Genomic DNA, 23826 nt, shown 5'->3' on the forward strand with positions numbered 1-23826 from the left:
TTCGTGGAGCTTTTCGCGAGGACAATTCAGTATGATTCTGTCACCCTGCTCCAAAACCCACTCCCGCCTCTCTACTCACACCCTGCCCATTTTTGAAGTGGTGGTTCAAGCACAGACTGAAAGATAATAATAATGGCTAACATTTTGGAGGCACCAAAAATGCCCAGAGCTGTTCTCAGCGCCTTAGAGAACTTTTAACAAACTTTCCACACGACTAGGAAGTGGAGCAGCTGCGGTTTTACGCAGGTCATTTGACTTAGGAGCCGCAGCGTTCAACCACGTCTGACTACCTCCAATCTCCAATGGCCCATTTTCTCTTCCACTCATCCGAGCATGTCATCAGACATGACCTTATATGATTATTAAGTTTTTAATATATCTATGTATCATCTCTCCAGGATTATTGCAGATGACTTGAGCATGGGACCATCCTTTGGGCATCCACCAAATAGCTATTGTACTACTTTGCATATATAAATATGAAATCCATATTGGTTCAATGGAATGAAGTGAGTTGTAAGTAGTCTCCAATTTATTGACACATTGGTTGAGCTTGGAAAATTGTTTTTGAACTTAGAATGAGTTTTCCCAATGAAAATATACTACAAATGACTTTCTTTTCTTTCTTTCTTTTTTTTTTTTTTCTTTTTCTAGAGACAAATTATCCCTCTGTCACCCAGGCTGGAGTGCAATGGTGAAATCACAGCTCACTGCAACCTCAAACTCCTGGGCTCAAGCAATCCTCCAGCCTCAACCTCCTGAGCAGCTAGGACTACAGGTGTATGATACCATGCACAGCTATTTTTTTAAATAAATGACTTTCTAAGGCATCTACATTTATTCAGTCCTGTGTTTCTGTTAGGACATCTTCTATTACAAAATCTACTAGGAAATCTAGAGGCCTCCAAGGACCTGGCTGGGCTTCAACTCTGCGTGAGTTTGAGATGAGTAAACCAGACTGAAGGACCTTGCCCAAGGCCTGCTTCAGCTGCCAGCCACCCACGCTTGCCAAGAGAAAGGAAAGTGGCTTTGTCACCTCCTGAGGGACTGCCTTTGACATCAGAAAACCACCCCAAACCCTGGCACCAGCAGAGCTGGGCTGCATCTGACTACGTTAGCAGCTGTCCTTCAGAAGGAGATCCACCTGTCTGGATCTCAGTGTCCTCATTCGTGGAATAAAAGCTCTGGAATAAGGTAGGACTGACCTATGGTTGGGTCATTTGTGGAGATGTCGGTCAGTGGCTAAGTAGGTTATTGCATAGGGTATGGCTGTATTCCTAATGTTTGTATTGGCATGTTTAAACATAAGCAGAACTGAACTTCAAAACGGAAAGAAAGAAATCTCGAACTGTGTGACTTTGGAGTATCCAGGGACCACACCCCAAAACCTATTGGTAAATTACATGTGTGTGTTCCCTGAGCCCTTGTGGGTGTTAAAAATTAGGGCAAAATCCCAGGTTCTAGGAAAAGAAACATCAAGGCTTGCAGACTGAGAGGGTTGCAGAAATTGTACAGTGGGTAGGAGCTATGGTGGGATACAATGTGGTTTCCAAATGGCCAAAGTAAGAGATCCTGATTTTAATCAACATCTTATATAGGAACCCAACATATAAAACACATATACAACGTATGCAAAGGGTATTTTATTAATTTCTTGTTTAAGTCCAAATTAATGTAAAATTAGGCATTGATGCTCTCTTGATGAACCCAAATCTTTCAATGGGGCTCACTATTAGCCTCAGGATTCCAGTTTACTTTTGTATGTTGTTTTTATTGTACAGTGTCAAGGAAATTCTGGTTTGTATAACTACGCAGTAATTTGTTAGCCATACAACTTTACATTCAGCATTTCTAGGCCAATGTGCAGTTACAACCTTATTAATCAATGGCACACTTGAGCAAAATTCAGGTATATGCAAAGCTGGCAGGAGAGACAGAATGCTGAGGTCTGTATTCAATCGAGGTAACCTAGAGCAGATTAGCTCATTATGCACGTTCTCTGTGACAAAATTTGAGTAGAAACACATTTGGAGATGCATGTTTTTGTTACAGTTTAAAATATACTAAAAATAAAACAAAGTTTATATCCCCAATCATGAGACGCACAGACACCATGAGCCTCCTGATGTGATCTCCTGAAAAAGACACGTATCATTGACCTGCTAAAAATACATAAATGGAATCTAATCATGAAGAAACATCAAACAAACTCACATTAAGGGACATCCTACAAAACAATTGACCTGTATTCTTCAAAAATATCAATGGTGTGAAAGACAAAGAGGCTGAGGCACATCACAGTTAAAGGCAATGTGTGATTCTGGACTGGATCTCCAACCAGAAAAGTGTAAAGGACATTATTGGGATAATTGGTGAAATTCAAATATGGACTCGATGTTAGATAGTAGAATAGTATCAATGTTAGTTTTTCTGAACTTGATCATTTTACTGGGATTCTGCAAGATAATGTCCTTGTTTCTAGCAGATATCTGCTAAAGTATTTAGGAGTAAAATGATGTCTCAAACTGTTTGGCAAGAATAATAAAAATAATAATAAGGAGATGAGGAGGTGGAAAGAGGGTATGGATATATGTTGGTAGACATATAAATGATTAAAACAAATGATGCAAAATACTAACAACTGGTAAAGTCGTTAAAAATATATGGGACTTTTGAGGGATTTTCTTTTGTACTATCCTCACAACTTTTCTGTAACTTTGAAATTAGTTTGAAATTTATTTATTTATTTTATTTATTTATTTATTTATTTATTTATTTATTTATTTATTTTGAGACAGAGTCTCGCTGTGTCGCCCAGGCTGGAGTGCAGTGACACGATCTTGGCTCACTGCAACCTCCACCTCCAGGGTTCAAGCGAGTCTCCTGCCTCAGCCTCCTGAGTAGCTGGGACTACAGGCGTGTGCCACCATGCTCGGCTAATTTTTGTATTTGTAGTAGAAACGGGGCTTCATCATGTTGGTCAGGCTGGTCTCAAGCTCCTGACCTCATGATCTGACCACGTCAGCCTCCCAAAGTGCTGGGATTACAGGTGTGAGCCACCATACTCGGCTTGAAATTTAAACTTAAAAATTAAATAGCAATCTAAAACTGTCCTAAAATAAAATTTTTTACTTTAAAAAAATTAAATAGCACTTAGAAATAAAAGTCACATCAGAATTTTGCAAACCTTCCAGAACTGAAGAACCAGCAGATATTTTTGAAAACCCTGGTCCAGGGTACTTCTTAGCTCTGTTTGGCATAGATGTGCTAGGAGATTATAAACACTGAACAGGTAATTCTAAAAACAAAAATAATTAGATGTCAAATATATCCATATACCCTGGAGAAGGTGCATCCTGTTCTCTGCCTGAAATTCTCCCTGCCACCCCACCCCTCACTCCTATGACCTAGCTAACTTCTGCTCATCCCTCTGCTCTCAGTCTCAACATCACTTCCTCCAAGAAATCTTCCATAATCTCCTAAATTAGAATTGGCTGTTCCTCCTCTCATACAGCATCCTGGAAGTGCTGCCCCCATTACAGCACTAAATGCCCTTGAGCCTATTGTCCATCTCTCTCACTTGTTTTTAAGGGCCATGAGGGCTGGAAGCTGTCTTTTCTGTTTTTTGATGTAAACGTAACTCTGGCACCTCCTAGTATAGTGCCTAAGAGATGAAGTGCTTAATAAACACTTGCTTGATAAATGAATATGAAATGGTCTATGAACCTATGGGTCATAAAATGTGAGACTGTGAATCCATCCCCATTGGTAGATTTTCTGCGTTGCAAATTAGTCGTTGTACAACATTAACCTCAGTCTCATCTCCTGCCCCGGAAGCAGATCTCAGGGCTGTGTTTGTTTTTGCCCTGGGGCCAGGCCTGCACACTGTGTGTTCACACTGACCAAAAGCTGCTGTTCCAAAAACCCTTCAGCAGTTACCAGTGGCTGCAGAGGGTCTACTTTTGATGATCCACGAAAATCAACCCTGAATTTTCCACCGCAAATGTTTATTCCCATTCAACTTTCCCAGAATGTTTCTGGGCTGCCCTGCCCTCCCTCCCTTTACCAGGGGATCTGCATCCAAGGAAGACGACTCTTTCAGCATGAGTCTGGCAAGACAGAAACAGAATGGCTAGGAAAACAACAACAACAACAATAGTCACACAGTGTATTCTAAGGGCATTTTATAAATTTATTTTATAATCCCATATTATCACAGAGCAGAAGTAGAAAGGCAAATATATCTTGCAAAATAACCTCATTATGTACTTACAGCCATATAGAAATGATTTGGAACTCTGCCTTAGAAAATATCCAAAACATACCTCCTCCTCTTTACTGCATGACCCTGGATTTGAACTAAGAATGATACATCAGAAATAGCATATGTACTTTTCATGGTTTCTGAAGCCTAAAAATTATTTAAGTATAAAGAGACCTGACAGTTGGCTCTCTGATGTCATTGATGACTTTTACCCACCTGTAGAGTCCCCTCTCTCCCCTAACCCCCCACCTGACAATATAGACATCTCACAGGACAAAGGAAAAGGAGTTTTCATGGCAGGGATCACTACCCTAAACCATCCTGAAAGCCCAAAAAGTGATTTTTAAAGTTCATCTTCTCACCTCTGACTCTTAAAGACAGAAGACTAGCCAGCCAATTGCTAATGACTTGGCTTTGAGTTCTAGAGACTTCTTTTCCCCATCGTTCCTGTGGTCCAGCTATGCTTACCTGTGATGGTGTTGAGTTGGGGACAGGAGTGACTGTGATACCACAGACAGAGGTCCTTTTAACTAATGAAGCTAAGCACAGAGGGAGTTGGGAGATGTCAGCTGAAGAGGGGAGGAGATAGAGGAGGAAGAGAAGGAAGGAGCTACTACTACAAGGGTGTCCATAGCAAGAGGAGAGTAGCAAGGTACTGCTTCTCAATTTTAGGTTTCATCATCCTTTAATAAAAAGTGTGGACTTCCAGCTGGGCACAGTGGCTCACGCCTGTAATCCCAGCACTTTGGGAGGCCTAGGCGGGTGGATCATGAGGTCAGGAGTTCAAGAGCAGCCTGGCCAACGTAGTGAAACCCCATTTCTACTAAAATTACAAAAATTAGTTGGGCATGGTGGTGCCCACTTGTAGTCCTAGTTACTTGGGAGGCTGAGGCAGGAGAATTGCTTGAACCTAGGAGGCAGAGGTTGCAGTGAGCTGACATCGTGCCACAGCACTGCAGACTGGGCAACAGAGCGAGACTCTGTCTCAAAACAAAACAAAACAAAAAACACCTGTGGACTTTTTCTCTTGAGACACATATATTAAGCACATACACAGAACAGTTTGCACATGGGCCACCTCTTCACCTCCACCGCTGGAAGTAACCTCTCTTCTACGGGCCCCAAGTTAAGGACTCCTGAGCTAAGGGAAAGATCACACCACAATTCCTGATTGTTATGGAATGGAGAAGAATTGTAGCAAGCCATTACCGTCAGTATCCTGTGAGTCACCAGACAGGGACTGTCCCAATAACTCATCCCCCTGTGTGGGCAGACAAGCCACAGATGTAAGGCCACAGGAAAGATAGAATCAGAGGGTGGAGGCGGACAACCTGCAACTGCTTCCAAAATTATTCCTGCTAGCTATGACGTAGTTTCTGACTATAAACATTGAAAGAGAATGCATCTTTTCAGTAATTATGGAAGTGTTTATCATGCTTGGTTGGAGTTGGCTGTTCAGGCATATCCCTAAACTCTCTAGGACAGGGGCTGTGCCCAGCTCATCCTCATATCTACAACCCCTCAAGCTGTGCTTGGTACCCAACGGGTATTTCTGGAGTAGAGTAGGTGAATTAATTAGCAAGTTAATTAGTAAATGGATGTGTGTAGATGTATTGTTCCATTTTAAGGGCCATATGGCCTTTCCTTAAGCCCCAAACCAGATAATCACTAAATCTCAAGCAATTCTGGCCATTAGAAGCAGTCCTAGAGCTAGAAAGTTTGAGAGTGTGATAGGAACCCATGAGAGGGAAAACAAAAAGACATACCACAATCTATTCATGGATTGATGGTGTCTTAAGGCAGGATGTCTCAAGCTTTAAAGTGCAGAAGAATCACTTAGGGGGCCAGGCGCAGTGGCTCATGCCATAATCCCAGCACTTTGGGAGGCTGAGGTAGGTGGATTATGAGGTCAAGAGATCGAGACCATCCTGGCCAACATGGTGAAACCCCATCTCTACTAAAAATACAAAAATTAGCTGGACATGGTGGCAGGTACCTGTAGTCCCAGCTACTCAGGAGGCTGAGGCAGGAGAATTGCTTGAATCCGGGAGGCGGAGGTTGCAGTGAGCCGAGATCGTGCCACTCCTTTCCAGCCTGGTGACAGAGCAAGACTGCGTCTCAAAAAAACCAAAAACAAACAAACAAAAAAATCACTTAGGGATCTAATGCAGAGTTTGATTTAGTAGGTCCCGGTCCTGAAATTCTGCTTTTCTAATAAGCTCCCAATTGATGCTGATGCTGCTGGTTCTGAGACCACACTTTAAGTAGCAAGATTCTAAGGACTAGAATGTTGTTACTTAAACATGTTTAAGTATGATGATATATATAAAGGAGGATGTTTGGTCATATCAAACATCCTTCTTTATAGATGGACAAACCGAGTCCCAGGAAGAGTGGCTGACTAACTAGATCGAAGTGAGGCAATGGTAGAGCTGAGACCAGAACTCAAAATATCTGGTTTGGGTCATGTAATGGGTAGTTCCCACTACCCAGCATGGACATTCAATTAAGAGATAGAGCCGGGAGGCTGGGGCAGGATAATTGCTTGAACTCAGGAGGCAGAGGTTCCCGGGTGAGCCAATATCGGACCACTGCACTCTACCCTGGGTGACAGAGTGAGACTCTGTCTCAAAAAAAAAAAAAAAAGACATTGCATTTCGTGAGACGAAGTTCAGGAGGTAAGGTAAGGAGAAGTGAGGGAGAGCAACACCCTAGATCTTCTCTGGGTAACCCCAGAACTTCTGTTCCTTTCCCTTTTCTAAATATTGGGATGATGTCTTCCTTTTCTCTGTCCCCTTTTTCTCCTAAAAGCTTAGAGTAGAAGTTAAAGAGGAGATATTCTTGGGACTGGAAGAAAAAACCATTCCAATTCCAAGTACTTTGCTACTTTGTCAGCTGGAGGGAAGAAAGGAATTGGAATGGTTTTCTTCCAAACCCAACAATAGGTAGTAACTAGTGCAAGATATGATAGTAATAAATAGTACTAGATACTACAACAACTACTACAATATCAAATACCTAGTACTAGTTAGTACTAGTTTCATCTAGCATTCACATTGGGTCAGTATCTGCAGAACTGACATTCCAGGAAGAGTGCAACATCGTATTTAGGGTGATGGATAATCTGCTCCCCTAAACCGCTTTCCTCCTGCCATTTATCTAGAGTTTCTCAGTTTTTCAACTGGTAAGCTGCAACAGTATCCATCTGCTAGGGTTAAGATCCTGAATTAAAATGCACAGCATGACCCTCTGACTTTTTCCAATCAACTGGATTAATTCTTCAGAATATCTAGAGGTATAAATAATATGAGCCAGGCTTATATCCAAATCTGACAACCTGAACCCCGAAGAAATTATACAGGGGAAAATTTCAATCTAGGAGATCCCAGAGGTCATGTAACCCAATATCCCATCCAATGCCTGAATCCCCTCTGTAATATGCCACAATGTCTGCACCTACCTGGGACATTTGCCTCATTAGGCCTCCCTCATGCCCAGAAGATATATCTACATAAAAACAGCTCACTCATCTGTAATCCCAGCACTTTGGGAGGCCGAGTGGGTGAATCACGAGGTCAGGAGTTCGAGACCAGCCTGGCCAACATGGTGAAACCCCGTCTCTGCTAAAAATACAAAAATTAGCTGGGCATGGTGTTGCATGCCTGTAATCCCAGCTACTCAGGAGGCTGAGGCAGGAGAATCACTTGAACCCTGGAGGCGGAGGTTGCAGTGAGCCAAGATCGTGCCACTACACTCCAGCCTGGGCGACAGAGCAAGACTCCATCTCAAAACAAAATGAACAAACAGCTCACTCACTCTTAGTCCTGAACCACTGCCTAGACTCGCTCCATGCCCTGTATGCCAACCATCTCCCAACTGTCCCATCTTCGTTTTCCTCATTATCCCTATTTATGAGCTTGACTTGTCCTTTGGAGTTGATATGCCACCAAGGTAGGACCAGCTTGAAGTGAATTGTAATCAAGTTGGGGGGCCAAGGTCAGGGCCAGGTAGAAAGGAGTCTCCTACTTTTCTCAAGTTGACATGTCTTTAGGGTTTCTGTCCATAAAATTCCAACTCTGATTTCACCGATCTTTTTGAGGTCCAGCGTCTCAATGTCTCAGTCTGACTTTGCTTATCTCCTCACAATATCACTTTCTCTTAGTGTTCTCATCCTTTCCAAGTCTCTACTTAGCTCTCCTGAACTGAATAGGATTCGGTTAAGAGTAGCATCCTCCCCGTACTCAGGAGGCAGTGGTGGCACAGTGGTACCCAAACTTTAGGTACCTGCACCAGAGGCTTAGAGATCTGAATTTTAATAAGCAGCTGAGGAGATTCTGCTGCAGGTGGGCAGGGGGCCAACCAAACTTGGGGAAATATTGAGAGGAATTTTGGTGTCATACACTGGAGTTCAAGTGCTAGGTCTGTATGACCTTGAACAAATTAGCTCATTTGCATAAGCCTCAGTTTCCTCACCTTTAATAAAGATGAGAAAAACCCACCTCCAAGTGTGAAGTGAGGTGACATCTATAAAGTGCTTTGTGTAATTTAACGTGGGCAGTAAGCACTCAGTAAATACAAGCTAGCATTGCTATTAGTGCAATTGCTGCTTTTATCTTCAGAATAGGGAGTTATTAGAAGCAGATAATTTGTGGCATGTCCTTTTTAGCAGACTGAGATTTCTAATTGATGCCTGTGAGTCTCCGATCACCCTGTGATTTTCCTCTATGTGAGTTTTATGATTCCTGTTGTTGATTTATTACCATTTACATGTATAGCCCTGGGCCTTGCACTTAGTAGGGGATCAAAATTTCTTTTGTGTGTGTGTGTGTGTGTGTGTGTGTGTGTGTGTGTGTGTGTGTAAAATAAGAGACAGAGTCCAGCTCTGTCAGACTGGAGTGCAGTGGTGCCATCACAACTCACTGCAGCCTCAAACTCCTGGGCTCAAACAACTCTCCTACCTTACCCTCCTGAGTAGCTAGGACTATATGGGACTACAGGCACGTGCCACCATGCTTGGCTTATTTATTTATTTATTTATTTAAATTTTTTTGTAGAGACAGGGTTTCCTATGTTGCTCAGGCTGGTCTCAAACTCGGGCTTAACCAATCCTCCTGCCTTGGCCTCCCAAAATGCTGGGATTAGAAGCATAAGCCACTGCACCTGGCCTTCTTGAATATATTTGAATGAGTGAATGCCCTCTATGCTACACCCTCACTGCAACATCACATTTCTTCTTCCCATTCCCCAAGTGCTCTCCGGCATCCTCCTGACATACAGCCCTGGTTTACATCCCTCCTGGCACAACTCTTCCCATTTCCCTGTTCCACGTGAAGAGTGCCATCCCAAGGAGCCTTGGTTGTTATCTGCCAATTTGTACTTATTTGCATTAAAATTTCTGATTCACTCTGTTAAAGTGTGACTTGAATTTATTTAAAATAATGAGAAAAAAACAACAAAAACAAAACAAAACGAAAAACCTTCTGATTTACTCTATCATACATGCTCTGTGTATATATGGCATTTTATTTTATTTTGTTTTGTTTTGTGGCAGAATCTCACTCTGTTGCCCAGGCTGGAGTGCAGTGGTGTGCTCCCGCTCACTGCAACCTCCACCTCCCAGGTTCAAGCGATTCTCCTGCCTTAGCCTCCCGAGTAGCTGGGATTACAGGCGCCTGCCACCACACCTGACTAATTTTTGTATTTTTAGTAGAGACGGGGTTTCACCATGTTGGCCGGGCTGATATTGAACTCCTGACCTCAAGTGATCTGCCCGCCTTGGCCTCCCAAAGTGTTGGGATTACAGGCGTGAGCCACCGCACCCGGCCATAAAACTCGCATTTTAAAATAGAGAGTTAAAAGGTGAGACTGGTGACTTGAGAGTAAGAGTTAGGGGTGGGGTGGGGGCATGGTTTTGACAACTAGGCAACAAGGAACTACTTTTTCCTTTCATACTTGTTCCTTTCCAGTACATAGAGGTATTCTGTTTAGTTTTTGTTGTCGTTGTTAACTCAGGCACTATTCAGATTTTTTTTCAGGGTTTTAAGTTCAGGACTTTGCAGAGTATCAAAGAAATAATTCAGAAGAATTCAACCTACACTATAAATAAGTTACATTTGAATACATGTAGCAATGAATTGATACATGTAGCAATTATGTAGAGCACATGTGTAACTGCAAACATTATGGGGCTCTGGTGTTCAGTTTTGGAAGGAGGTAGAATGTGAGTTAGAAAGCAAAGGCTCCAGGGCTGGCTCTGCCACTCAGACACTGTATATGACCCTGTACAAGTCACTTAAGCCCTCTGAACCTCAGTGTCCTTCTCTGTTAAGTGGAGTAATGCTAATATCTTACCTCATAGCATTGCTCTGGTAATTAAATGGGATAAAGAATGTTAGTGTGGCATCTGGGACATAGTTAGGGCTCCTAAGTTGACAGCACTATTATTATCTGTCATTCCCTTTCACCGGGGCTTTGGTGCAACTTATAACCAGTGGTAGGGGAAAGAGTGTCTGTTCTGATCTGGTTTTTCTCTCCTTTGACACCCTGGTTCTCTGGTGTCCTCTTATCTGTTTGTTCGTGTCAGGCTGGTCACTTCCTTGTAGCTGAGCTTATATACTAATTGCAGGAAGTTCACGGCCTATCTACGATTTCTCAAAGTTCAGTCTTGTAGATACAGTGACTTCCTGGCATTCTTGTTCATGCTGTCACCCGAGTTCCTAATTGCTATTGCACAACCAGGTACATGCTTGCCTTTCAGAGGATGCGTTTTTCTCCTGATGCAAATACAAATACAAGGCATAAGTGCAATGTCTGTGCATATATGCCTCCTCCACTCCAACCCAAAGCTTGTGTAGTTGTTTCAGGAAGGTTTCATAGATCAATAAATTCCGTATCTGGTTGGTCATTAGATTCACCTGGCATGCTTTAGAAAAATCTGTCTTCCAGGTTTCACTCCAAGTCTTTTGAATATAAATCTTAGCGGCTAAGAATCATGTAATAAAAACACCTTGAGTTAGGTACAATAAAAGAATAACTTCTGAAATGACTGTTGCCTGGTAAATTAATGGCCATTGCATCAAAGTAGCCTCTCTCATTTGGAGTCTACACCTAATCTCGCTCTCTATTTTTTTTTTTTGAAACAGGGTCTCACTCTGTCACCCAGAATGGAGTGCAGTGGCATGATCATGGCTCACTGCAGCCTCCATCTCCTGGGCTCAGGTGATCCTCCCACCTCAGCCTCCCAAGTAGCTGGGACCACAGGCATGTACCACCATGCCTGACAATTTTTTATTTTTATTTTTTGTAGAGACAGGGTTTCACCACATTGCCCAGGCTGGTCTCAAACTCCTGGAGTCAAGTGATCCTCCCACCTCGGCCTCCCAAAATGCTGGGATTACAGGTGTGAGCCACTGTGCCGGCCTACACCTAATATCTATTATGGATTCTGAGAGCCTTCATCTTTGCAGGTGTGATCACTAATTTAATTAGGAAAGCATACCTTCAAGCCCTCCCTATAAAACCTTTTCGGAGCACACACTTGCATACAGCCAGTGCTCTGAGCTAGTGGCCTAAGGATTGAGCTTTCAACATGTATTTCATTTGCTTAAATGACCTAAGATTCCCTAAGAACAAGACTGAGCTTTATTTCCCAGTGAAAAAGAAGTATGAGCGGGCCAACTCAGCCACTGGGAAGAAGAGGAGGTGGAGAAAGAAGAGGAGGAAGGAAGCCTATTTTAGTTACGTGGGGAAAATCCTAAAGCAAGTGAGTTGGTGCACTCTTAGAATGGCTAAGAGAGGTATCATGTTAGCGGCCCTGGGTATGATCTTGACTTCAACTTACTGTGATACAGGAGTCCTTCACACATTGTGTTCCTGAAACGTTATGTGCCAACAGCTTTTCTAAATTGGATCTGCTAATGGCTGCTGTCTTCTCTCGCTTCGTTTTCTTTCTTTTGGCAGCAACTCTGAACACCTGAGCTCTTAATGAATGTCTCTCTCGTATCTGTTGACAGGCAATCTGTAAATCTGTAAACTGATTCTTTTTTCTTTTTTTTGAGACGGGGTCTTGCTCTGTCACCCAGACTAGAGTGCATTGTTGCAATCATAGCTCACTGCAGCCTCCAACTCCTGGGCTCAAATGATTCTCCCACCTCAACCTCCCAAGTAGGTGAGACTATAAGCCCACACCACCACCATGCCTAGCTAATTTGTTTGTTTGTTTTAGTGGGTTTTTATTTTTTTAGATAGGGTCTCACTACGTTACCCAGGCTGGTATTGAACTACTAGACTCAAGCAATCCTCCTATGTTGGCCTCCCAAAGTGTTGGAATTATAGACATGAGCCACTGCACCTGGCCTAAACTGATTCTTAAATGCCCTCTCCTTTTCTTGTAGAGCAGGTATTCGCCATCTAGTCTGTTCTGTAACTTTGAAGAGTGGCATAGATCGGTTTTCGTCAAATGATGCTCTGTATTTCTAATATTTCTTAGGAGGGGTAGGCACCCTTGTTCCTTCCTCTTGCCCACCCAACCTCACCCCGTGGCATACAAAATTGGTAATCAGGAAAGTCTTCCCCCTCAAAAGCTGGGGAGATTCAAAAGATGTGAGGAGATTTTATGAAATCTTGACTGAATTTTATGCCTTCATGACAAGGAAGTAAGTTTGAGTGTTCACGTGTGTCATACCACAGCTCCCATATTCCAGTAATATCATCTAGAATCTGTTGCTTATCCTGGGAAAAGAAGGGGAAAATGGGATTAAGGAAAGATGGGAGAGGAGAGAAGGTGCGTGATATGTAGTGAGGATATGTAGAGCAGAGCTTCTCAACCGTAGCCCCGTTGACATTTTGGGGCTGGTTAACTCTTTGTTGTGGGGTTCTGTGCATTGTAGGAAGTTAAGCAGCCTCTATGGCCTCTATCTGCTAGATGCCAGTTGCACCCTCCCTCGCAGTTGTGACAACCAAAAATGTTCAAGCATTGCTGAATGTCCTCTGGAGGGCAAGATAACCCCTAGTGGAGAACCGCTGCTCTAGACCCGTAGGGCTGATAGGGCCTTCTGTGGGAGTACTTGCATTAAGTAGTCCTTTGGGCATTCCCTGGACATTGCCCTCTAATTAGCCTTTCTTTGGCTTGTTCTTAACTGTGTGGTCCTGGCGGGCCACCTTGTACCTCCCAAGGCTTGCATCTGTGGCTGGAGTCACTGTCTCAGGGCACCATAAGGATAAAACAAGATATTGGTTGGATAAATGTATTGAGGGTCTAAATGGTCTAAGTGCAAGCCTTGTTTGCTGTGGGAACTCAGATGAAAATGATGCAGCCTTTATTGTAAAGGGACTCACAATCCCGTGGTGGGAGAAAGTGTTGAGGAGGAAGTATTTCTCGATTATTAGAACCAGGAAAAACTTTTTGAATCTCACCTCAAGCCTCCCTCTCTCCTCCCTCTCCCTCTCACCCCTCATCTTCCCCTTCTTCCCTCCCTCCCCTCTCTCTCTGTCTCACACACACACACACACACACACACACACACACACAGCAAAAAGAAGCTGAGAGCAGTGTGAAAATATGACTTCCTCAATATGTCTCATGTCCAAGCAGAGCTAGGATTAGAGCCTTGGGTAAATGATTCTCAGAACAGCTTCTTTTTACTACTCTGGCTGTCTCTCTAACAAACAAGGACACTAATGACATGTAGCAACGTGTGATACAGGGCCTGAGAGCAGAGAGTGCCAAAGTCCTCAGCGGGAGGAGGAACTTAGTAAGTGTGTGTGGAACACAGATAAGGGAGCTGGCACTTGGGGAGGAGCCTTACAGGATGGATAGGATCTGAAGAGTGCAGTTAGGTGTCAGCACGGTAGATAGAAGTGACAGATGAACAGTGGGGTGAAGGCTGGAAAACACAGGGACATATCCGAGGAAAACCAAGTTTTCCAGCCTGGCTGAAGACCACAAGGAAGTAATAGGAAGGAAGAGAGGCTGAAGATTGAGAAATGTTAAAGTAAAATGCTTACTTAAAGTGAAATATAACATGGGAAAACGCATTCTAAACTAAGTGTTTTCTATCTTCAGAAGGTGTTGGACGTTAACTCCACTTCTATTAGGAAAAACCAAGCCACAAAAGTTGAAGTGACTGGAATTAGTCTGTGTTATCCAAACAACGGTTATCTTTCTCACCAGCTCCAAATTCCCCTCCCTCTCTTCTTTCTCATACCAAGAAACTGCTGATAGGTACGGTGGACCCCAAAAATCTGAGCTAGGTCTCAGTTAACTTAGAAAGTTTATTTTGTCAAGGTTGAGGATGTGTGTCCGTGACACAGTCTTAGGAGGTTCTGATGACATGTGTCCAAGGTGGTAGGGGCACAGTGTGGTTTTACATATTTTAGGGAGACATGAGACATCAATCAATATGTGTAAGATGTATACTGGTTCGGTCTGGAAAGGTGAGACAACTCGAGGCGAAGGTGGGACAACTCAAAGTGTGGAGGAGGCTTCCAGGTCATAGGTAGATAGGAGACAAATGATTGTATTCTACTGAGTTTCTGATTAGCCTCTCCAAATGAGGGAATCAGATATGTATTTATCTCAGTGAGTAGGGGGGTGACCTTGAATAGAATGGAAGGCAGGTTTGTCCTAAGCAGTTCCCAGTTTGGCTTTTCTCTTTAGTGATTTCGGGGGTCCCAAGATTTATTTTCATTTCACATTCCCCCTTTTAAAAAATCTTTTGGAGAAAACATTTTAGGAGACAATTAATCTGGTCTCAGGTTTCGTCTGATCCCTCATGGCTAGGATGGCTTATTTTTAGATAGGTATGTTTTGAGTTATTAGGAAAGTTCGTTTTTAGTAGGTTGTGAAGTCTCGTGTCCTATGAAGAGAAAGTAGGGGAAGGAAGGGAGAAAAACAAAAACAAAAGAGCAATTTTGGAAAATTGGTATAGGCTATATTACTCTGAAGTCCATACTTTAGTAGGCAGCTATGAAAATGGCTTATGTATGTAAATAGGTTGCTATTATTTTCTTCCGCAGTTTAAGTTGTCTAGTTTCAGTTCGTAGGGCTTTATGAAAGCACAGCTTAGTTTTCAGTGACTCTAAATTGGGAAGGGTGGAGGGGGAAAAGAAAAAAATTGAAAACATTATTTTGGAGACTTGTAGCCAAGAAAAATTAGAATTTGGTTTAAACTGTAGAAAACAGTAAAAATTGAACAACATTAAGCAAGACTAGAATCTAATAACAGGTGTCCTATAGTTTTTGAAATATAATTTTTCTCTCTAGTTTCCCATTTTTATTAAAGACAAATCATGCTAGGACTGATTTCTTTTATTATACTTGGCCTGATTACTTGTATATAGTGTAGTAAGAAAAAATTTTTAACATAGGCTTTTAAATTGGCTTTGATGGAACTTTGTTCCATAGAAAGAATCTTAGATAAAAGTTTTTAAAAGCCAAGCCCAGTCATGTATTTGTACCATCAAATACCTATGAGTTGGATGAATTCGTCTCCTCTTGAGGTTCCGAGATAAACTTGGGGCTCCTGGGCCTGTCAGAAAGTGACATTCTTTACTCATCATAGGTCAGCCTGGCTGAAGACCTTTACAGGGACTGTGCCAACAAGGTATGAGAGGCCAGTTTTCCCAAGGGGCTTTTTTTGGCTCCGTAAGTCAAGTGTGATTCTTTAAAGGAAAGCACAACATTCCCGTCAAAGTCTTGGTGAAATAACCAGTTTCTCTAGTTATGTCCTGTTATAAATGAAAATAGATTATTACTGTACTTATGTAAACAATTGTATTTTCAAAAGTTAAGAATACTCATAAATAGTTTCCAAATTCTGGAGAAATCAAAGAGAAACAAGTATGTTTTAAAGTTTGTTTCATAGGCATATACTAAATTGTTAAAAGTTGTCAATAGCTCAAAAGAAAAGTTTCCTTGACTATGAAAAAAACAAAACAAAGGATCAGCAATAAAGTTTTAAGTAAAAAGTCAAAAAGATTATTTCAGTCTTCTATTAGGTCACTCCATATAATTAATTCTTGTTCTGTTTGATATTTATAAACATTTCCGTTTTCCATGAGTCTTAAATGTTTTTCTTCTATTCTGATGTCACAGTCTCCAAAGTTATCAGAAATTTGTATTCGAGAGTATCTGTTAGAGCCTTATAGTTGTTTATAAAGCCATCTTCTAAAAAGTACCAAAGCAAGACAACAATTGTCTGTAGATGACAGTTTTAGGTCAGTCATAGTTGACATACAATTGACAAGGAGGCCGGGCGCGGTGGCTCAAGCCTGTAATCCCAGCACTTTGGGAGGCCGAGACGGGCGGATCACGAGGTCAGGAGATCGAGACCATCCTGGCTAACACAGTGAAACCCCGTCTCTACTAAAAATACAAAAAACTAGCCGGGCGAGGTGGCGGGCGCTTGTAGTCCCAGCTACTCGGGAGGCTGAGGCGGGAGAATGGCACAAACCCGGGAGGCGGAGCTTGCAGTGAGCTGAGATCCGGCCACTGCACTCCAGCCCGGGCTACAGAGCAAAGACTCCGTCTCAAAAAAAAAAAAAAAAAAACAATTGACAAGGAAATTTGTTACTTCTGTGGCACACAATAATTTAACATAACAATTATAATTATTGATAGTGTATACTAAGTCATATCAGAATTATAGGAATTTCCCATAATTTTGGAACATATACCAATAACATATTTATACAAATACAGCCCAAATAAAATAAAATATCATTTTATATTTGACTTGTTTCCTATGTAATTTGTACATCAAATAAGTCAAACTAGGACTTTTGGGAAACCCAATATCTTAAAGGATTAATTTTTGGACTTTAGGCAACCTCATATCTTAAAGGATTAATTAGGTCAGAAAAAAGACATAATTTATAATTTGATTTTGGAAATTTTGTAAAATATCAAAAGTTAAAAACACCTGATATCACAGGTCATTATAAAACAAGTCATTCATCTGACCAAAGTGATAACTCAAGGATTTCAAAAAAAGGCAAAAACTTTCATTGAGAGAGGACACTTAATTTTCCAAACGATAAGTCCTAATAAACAGTATGAAGCCAATTAAAAAAAAATTTTTTTTTTTGAGATAGAGTCTTGCTCTGTCACCCAGGATGGAGTGCAGTGGTGTGATCTTGGCTCACTGCAAGCTCCATCTCCGGGGTTCATGCTGTTCTCCTGCCTCAGCCTCCCTAGTAGCTGGGACTACAGGCGCCTGCCCCCATACCTGGCTAATTTTTTGTATTTTTAGTAAAGATGGGGTTTCACCATGTTAGCCAGGATGGTCTAGATCTCCTGACCTCATGATCTGCCCACTTTGGCCTCCCAAAGTGCTGGGATTATGGGTGTGAGCCACCACACCCGGCCCTTGTTTTTAAAAATTTTATAAGCAATCTATAAAATTTTAATCTTGGCTGGGTGTGGTGACTCAAGCCTGTAATCCCAACACTTTGGGAGACTGAGGCGGGTGTATCACCTGAGGTCAGGAGTTTGAGACCAGCCTGGCCAACATGGTGAAACCCTGTCTCTACTGAAAATACAAAAATTAGCTGGGCATGGTGGCATGTGCCTATAATCTCAGTTAATCGGAAGGCTGAAGCAGGAGAATCGCTTGAATCGGGAGGCGGAGATTGTAGTGAGCCATTATCATGGCACTGCACTCCAGCCTGGGTGACAGAGCGAGACTATCTCAAAAAAAAATTTTGTTTTTTAAATCTTGACCATAAGATATAATTTCCATATACCTTTTATAACTTTTATTAAGGAGTCTGTTAATGTTTCAAAAAAACCTTGTTAATCTGACATAGGGGCTTATGCGTTGGTCTTTAATCAGTGTGTCTTTGATATTAATTATTAATTTATAGGGAAACTGAACTTATTTTATCTCTCAAAATTGGCCCTTACAATCTCACATATTCACCTCTTCTGTGATAGTCCCTGGGCCTTGAGGAGTTGAATAATTTTATTTTCTGGCCCTATGACTCAGGAATGTAGTTTATTTTAATTGGCATCTTCTACTGGGCCTGAAGATGAGGCTTTAATTGTTCTCAGTGTTTAAAATTTAGCAGGGCTTGGTGTCCTTTTTAGTCCCAGGAGTCGAAGTCCTGTAACTCAATGTCACAAGTACTTTAAAAGTACATACAGAAAAATATATGGATGTAATAACCTTAATTTTAAAAACAAATTTTATCTCAGTTTTTTCCCGAAGCAAACCAAAACTTAATAATAATGGCATAGGAATTGTTTCAATAAAATGTAAAATCTGTTAGACCAGTTACCAAAAGGTAAAAGAAAAGACCTTCTATACTGTACAGAATATTATGTTGGAAGAAGACATTCCTTTAGACCTTCAAGAAAACATTGTTAGTATTGATCCACAATAAACAGAACTCAAGGAAAAATGATTTACGAGCTGAAAATGAGTTGAAGAGGAGTATACTATTTTGTGTCCTTTAAAAGGAGAAAGAAAACTGAAAACGGTGAGATGCAATAAAAGTTGAACTTTGGGCTAAAAAAAGTTAAAATCTCTTATAATTTATTAAGAGTAAGTCAATCCCTTAAGAAAATGTCATTGTTCTAACCAATTATTTAGTGTAGAAGTGTTTTTAAATGTCAAGCCCAATTTCTAGAAAGATTATTATACTTTAATAGACAACTTGATCATATAAAACTTTTTTTAAACACTGAATTTTCTTATTGTGACTTACACAGACTGTTCATGACATGTTTGGACTTTCTGGCTTGTCCTGAACATCCCTCTTTCTTAAACAATCAGTCATTTTACTTTAGGACTAAATCTACCATACAAGACTCTTTCTCATATAAAATTATTTCTCTTTATGCTTTCTTACCAAAAAAAAAAAAAAAAAAAAAAACCTCTTTACTTTTATAGCTTTCTTCACAGCTTTCTTATTTCTTGGTTTCTTTTATCTTGTTTTATACATAACCTTTAAATACATTTTAAATTAGACAGAAGTCATTTACCTAGATTATTTATAAAAACTGTGATAGTCGTCATTTAAAGTTATGGAACCATCATTGTAAAATTATAACTGAGACAGTGTAAAAGATCTGACATAACTGACTTGATCTCGTTTTTAACTTCCAAGTTGTCCTTGTTCATTTTGGGGTGTAGGCTGAAATAACTTTGGGAGGAATTTATAGTTTAGCTTTGAAACAAAGATGATAACAATCCCTTCCCCAAACAAACCTTACTGCCTGTAGACTAGACCATCGAAAGTCACAAGATTAGGAGTTATGATAATCTTACTAAATTTAAGATATAGTTTTTTATTAAATGAATATCAATATCTTATTAAAGATTACACAAGTTGGCCAGGCGCGGTGGCTCACATCTGTAATCCCAGCACTTTGGGAGGCCAAGGCAGGCAGATCACGAGGTCAGGAGATTGAGACCATCCTCGATAACATGGTGAAACCCCGTCTTTACTAAAAATACAAAAAATTACCCAGGCGTGGTGGTGGGTGCCTATAGTCCCAGCTACTTGGGAGGCTGAGGCAGGAGAATGGTGTGAACCTGGGAGGTGGAGCTTGCAGTGAGCCAAGATTGCGCCACTGCACTCCATCCTGGGCGACAGAGCGAGACTCCATCTCAAAAAAAAAAAAAAAAATTACACAAGCAAAGATAATTCTGTTTTTGGGCTGTGTTTATAGTTTTGTAAGCCCTATACCAAATTTTGACACCTTTATAGTATTTGGCAGGGATAAGAATGAAATTGTTTAATAAATGCAAACAATGATGTATGTTGGCAGTTATTAAGATATTTCTAATATTACTTTACCAACAATGTTAAAGTTAATTTATTAAAGATTTTACTTGTTATATAAACTTGAAAGAGCATTTGACTAGTCTTTTCTTTTTTCCTGATAAAGTATTTGATTCAAGTGTTTTATATTCTTAAGCCAATTGGAGTTCTTTTATATATTTTCAGTAGTGAATTATTATATATACAACACATAAATACATAGATGTATTAGGCATGCCAATAGAAGTACTTCCTATCAATTCATAAAAAACTTTTTTTTCCTATCTTAGACTTTCAAATTCTTGACAACCTGTTTTATTATCTTAGGCACTTGTCAGTTAAGTAGTCTTAAACTTGTATGTTAAAGGAAACAACTCAGGTAAAAATCTAATAGCAAAATTTACATTGTAAGTTACAGAGAGTAAAAGTCTGTGTTAGAGGGACATTAAAATGGATTTAATTGTCATTTGAACATAAAATTATAGAAATTATAAAGTCCTTTTAAATACACACACACACACCCTATAGTTTTTACTTCAGAACTTTAGCCATGAGATAAATACAAATTCACCAGCTTGCAAAATGAACATGTTGGATCTAAACAGTGGTTTTTATCTGAAGAGAAAAATAATAGCCGATTTAAAGCAGGCAGAAAAGAAAAATAGAGAAAAAGAATTTAGGAACTCCATAGTTACAGGTAACGTTAGGGCTCTTTTTCTTTGATGTAAATGTGTACAAAGACCATATTCCATTTTACATAAACTCTGGCAAGTAGAGGTGTCATAAAACCTACGGAGTGTTCGAAAGGGCGTCATTCTTGTTTTCTCCTCATTCTTAGATTATTTCTCAGTTTTTTTTCTGAAGAGGGGGAACTGAGCTGTGGCCTCAGGTTTTTTGTGTGGTGGGTTGATGCGTGCTGCTTGTGGCCACACTTCACAATGTGTCACCACTAGGTTGTTGCACCCTCTTACATGTCTGTTTCTCTCTCCAGAGGTCTAAGACTTCTGAGAGGGTTCAAAATGCCGGGTGATCAGTCTTTATACATGTTTCCTGGATGAGTCTTTTTTAAAATTAATTTTTGTTGGAGATTTCCCTGTGGGGTTGTTGTATGTCATGGGGGTCAACCCCCAGACACTCCCACAAGGCCCCTGGTCACCCAGGGGTGCCTTTCAGCCAGGAGGAGAAAACGCCCTTTCTCTTCAGAGCTGAGAAAACTCAGTTTTTCATTTATCTATGAAAACAACAGTTCAGTTCCTCATGTAAATGTACACAGACAAGCCGAATCGAGATAAATTTTGGGAGACAAAGTAATAGACAAGACCTCTTAGAATGCATCTCCGAACTAGAATTAGGATCCTTACACAACAACTTCCTAGGAGAGAAAAAAATAAACAATAGCCAAGGGCATTTCCTGTAAACTGTGTTCAACTACCCCTACTTTGTAGTTCTCATCCTCCATTACACACATCAAGGTCAAATCCTCTAACAGTACAAGATAATGTCTGGTACCCCCAAAGCCAAAGAGGTCAGGTCATGTAATACAGAAAAACAGATACTCAGACCTAAGAAAAATCTGCCTATGACTCTTGAAACTAAACAAAGAAAACAGAACACCCCAAAAGGGGTGACTGGCACCTTTGTTCTGAATTCTTTTAAAGGGTTCAAGTCATTAGAAGCCTTCTCTAGATTTTTTTGGTACCGTAGATGGCAAAGGGGCAAGGAGGTATAGGGTGGAAGAAAAGTTTCATTTACTTTTCTTTATTTTTTTTAAGACAGGAAGTAAACACTGAAACCAAACACATTTTTTAAACTCTTTTATAGTTGTGAGGAATTTTAGTCAAATTAGAGAGGTTTTGTTACCCATAATTTGGAATTTTCACTTGGATTTAATCAAGTCAGGTAAAGCTGGTCAAATCTGATGGGAGAAAGACTGAAACAAACAACAACGAAAACCCAATAATATGATCATTCAGTGTTCTAATGGCAAGAAAAAATTCAGACCACCTGGTGGTTAAACTTTAGCCAAGACAAAACTCCAGTTCAGTTATTTACCTAGGGATGGGTCTGAGGCTGAAGACTGCTTTCTACCATCCTAGAAGCAGGAACAAAAGCCTCCAACTCCTCTTCCCTGCTGAGAGTGAGCTCAAACTCCATTAAAGGAGTTACCTGCCTTCCATTGTCCTGTAAACAGGAAATCTTGCCTTCCTTGTTGGAAGCAAGTAAAACTCAAAAAAAAAAAAAAAAAGAGGAGTTGTACAGCAAAATAAACTTTAGTTCTTGACTAAATCTGAGGAGATGAGGAATTCTCTGGAGGGGGTGCTCGCAGACGTCAGTAAATTGTCCTGTTGGTTTGAGCCATAAAGTTAGCTCATACTGGTACCAAGCACCAACAGAAGATTTGTCAAAGGTCAGGGGCATCTCTACTGAGAATCCCTTTATGGTTACCAAAATGTGAACCCAGAAAATCTGAGACAGGTCTCAGTTAATTTTCGTGTGTGTGGTTGTGTGTGTGTGTGTGTGTGTGTTTTGTCAGTTAATTTAGAAAGTTTATTTTGTTAAGGTTGAGGATGTATTCCATGACACAGTCTCAGGAGGCTCTGATGACATACGCCCAAGGTGGTAGGGGCACAATGTGTTTTGCATATTTTAGGGAGACACGAGACAGCAATCAATATGTGTAAGATGTACATTGGTTCCATCTGGAAAGGGGACAACTTGAGATGAAGGCGGGACAACTCAAAGTGGGGAGGGGGCTTCCAGGTCGTAGGTAGATAGGAGACGAATGGTTGTATTCTACTGAGTTTCTGATTAGCTTCTCCAAATGAGGTAATCAGATATGTATTTATCTCAGTAGACGGGTGACTTTGAATAGAATGGGAGGCAGGTTTGTCCTAAGCAGTTCCCAGTTTGACTTTTTCCTTTAGTTTAGTATTTTGGGGTCCTAAGATTTATTTTCCTTTCACAGTAGAACAGCCTGTTTCATCAAATGCCTGTCATTGCCCCTTTAGGTGGTTTATCATTATTTTTTAATTCATCATTCAACTTGAAGGTTGCTTATGTTGTTCCACTTGTACATGAATTCATAGAAACCATGAGTACTGGGTGCTGGGTCAGACCACAACTGTTCACTGTGGGAAGCCTTTATTTCTGTCTCACCTTTGTGCTATTTCTCCCCTAGATCCACCCTGATTTCAGCGGGCGCTCCTGGGTCTTGTATGCACTAGGTGCTCTGAATGCTTGGCAACTGGAATCGGTTAGCCTGGAGGCATTTAGACTGTCCTTCTACAACCACAGAAGAGCCATCACTGGCAGAGAGATCCTTGGCGCAGTTAAGCAGAGATCTTCTCAGAAGAGCTTTTGAACAAATGAAGTTGTTTCGAATGGCCTTGTTAAAATGACTCACTTGTCAAAACAATTGGATATGTTGGAAGGCTGGGTTGGAAGACAAGATGTCTGAGAAGCTGTCCTGCTGCATGAGGAGTTTCACTGCTACACACCTATTCTCCGGGTCCTGTGTTTTTGGCCTCCAGCTTACTTCGTGAACATAATAAAGGAAAGGCATTTTCTCTTGTGCGTGCTGTGTGTGCACGTGTGTATGTGCTTGTTGTCTATGGCTTTTAATTTCTTATGTATGCTAATCCCCTGTTTTGTGCTTACCCGTTGTATTCTTTGAAGGACACAACTAGATCGATGATACTGTATAGCCATCATCTCTCCCCACTCCAGACTGAGGGTGGAGATGGCTGCACTAGAATGAACTGAGATCACAAAGGACTGGGGGGCAAAGTGGAGGGCAC

At 40.9% G+C, this 23826-nt stretch overlaps 1 long non-coding RNA gene across 1 annotated transcript; it reads left to right on the top strand.

Moving 5' to 3' along the window:
* Nucleotides 1-723: 723 nt before the first annotated feature.
* LOC101004297 lies at nt 724-23603 on the top strand. Its single transcript, XR_639027.4, has 2 exons — nt 724-1194; nt 23208-23603. It is a non-coding gene; the product is annotated as an uncharacterized LOC101004297 (long non-coding RNA).
* Nucleotides 23604-23826: the final 223 nt, after the last annotated feature.

Source organism: Papio anubis, chromosome 17, assembly GCF_008728515.1.
Source record: "Papio anubis isolate 15944 chromosome 17, Panubis1.0, whole genome shotgun sequence".
Classification (NCBI taxonomy): Eukaryota; Metazoa; Chordata; class Mammalia; order Primates; family Cercopithecidae; genus Papio; species Papio anubis.